Consider the following 1,635-nt stretch of genomic DNA (forward strand, 5'->3'; position numbering starts at 1 on the left):
ATTGTTGACGTCACATCCTTACCCAATTGAGCTTACGCAAGAACCGATGTGAGTACCACTCCCATTCCCCCTGAGTCTCGCATTCATAGAGCCGCGCTAATTTCTTTCTCAAGGGTACAATTTAGAAAACACAAGCACCGGTAATCACGCTTATGACGTTCATTTGCGCGCCAGGACTCCCCACATCTGCTTGATGTTCGAAAGAAAGCTAATTGTTTTGTACTGCAGCCCTGCTCCAATGCAGGAGGCGCAGTGTTTTGAACCAACCATACGATCGGCAAAACACCTCGCCATCATCGTCTGTCTCTACACTTTAACGGCTTAATCCGTGGTAGAAATCGAAGTAACCTAACGCCCCCGCAACTGCACTCCCCCGCTTTCCTCCTAAAAAAAAAAAGAACATGAAAGAAAGCACTGCGCCGCCCGGGAATCGAACCCGGGTCGCAAGAATGGGAATCTTGCATGATACCACTACACCAGCGGCGCGATCGCAGAGCGGTGCATCTCAGTGGCTACATGTAGGAACTACTTCTTTGTTTGCTCGTACACGAATAGTTGTTGTTGTTCTAAGTAATAAAAAAGCGTATTTCATTCTGTGAGTATTTATTGTCCGTTTTGGCACGCAAACAAGAAAAATTTGTTGTGCTTTATTAGACTAAATACGCATCGCTGACGCGGGACGTATTACTTTGGCGAGATATTGCCGAATAGTTCGAATTACCCATAAGGCATACGCATGTGTACATGATGAATGAAAATTGTTCATTAACAATAACAAGCGCCGACTACAGCCCGTACATTGAACACATATAGTTGGTGCCACCCTCTAGTGGCGTAAGATATTATCAATGCACCGATTCCATGCCCTCAGAGATTTGCCAGCTCAATATACTGTGACACTACTCAATCTCAATGTTGCACCGATAACCACTGCTACTAAACTTTATCGCGTTGATAAGCGAAATCGTTCCCCGAGAACCCGACCACAGGCATCGCTTCAATCTCTATATAATGATGGAAATCAGGAAGCGGTCGAGCAGGGTGTTTTATCTAAGGTCACGGGATCAAATTCCCGCCGCGGCGGCCTCAGTTTTATGATGAAAAAATGCTATAGAGGTGCGTGTATACCTAAACTTAGGTACACAATAAAAAACCCCACGTGGTCGAAATTCCTGGAGCTCTCCGCTAAAACGTCTCTCACAATCATATCGTTGTTCTGGGACGTAAAAACTCGGATATTACCAGAAGTGGCCGCGCAGGAGATCAGAAGGACGCTCGCCTATATAGACCGTGACGTCAGTGAAACGAGCCAATTGGCGTCTCTCTATCTCTTTCTCCCTTTGTGTATGGTAAAATGGGTGGGGGAGGAAAGGCGCTAGTTGAAATAGTTTACATCATCAAAGCACTACCTTTAACGAACCACAATAATTGCCATATGCGTCGCTTTCGTCTGCTTTTTTTCAAAAATTGTGTGGTCACTATACTTTCCTGTCAAGAACGCTGTGCGAAACCGATTTTTGGAGTACAGCTGTCGTTTGTAGAAAAAAAAAAACGCTATTATAAATGATAACTGGAGGTAGGAGAGAAACAAGACATGCAAACACTATACTTTAAGCTGCGTACTTCTACCTCTAT

General features: G+C 44.6%; 1 non-coding gene across 1 annotated transcript; it reads right to left on the reverse strand.

Moving 5' to 3' along the window:
* Nucleotides 1–415: 415 nt before the first annotated feature.
* Nucleotides 416–486, reverse strand: TRNAG-CCC (transfer RNA glycine (anticodon CCC)). The gene has a single exon. It is a non-coding gene; the product is annotated as a tRNA-Gly (tRNA).
* Between the last annotated feature and the right edge of the window lie 1,149 nt (nucleotides 487–1,635).

Source organism: Rhipicephalus microplus, chromosome 1 (assembly GCF_043290135.1).
Source record: "Rhipicephalus microplus isolate Deutch F79 chromosome 1, USDA_Rmic, whole genome shotgun sequence".
Classification (NCBI taxonomy): Eukaryota; Metazoa; Arthropoda; class Arachnida; order Ixodida; family Ixodidae; genus Rhipicephalus; species Rhipicephalus microplus.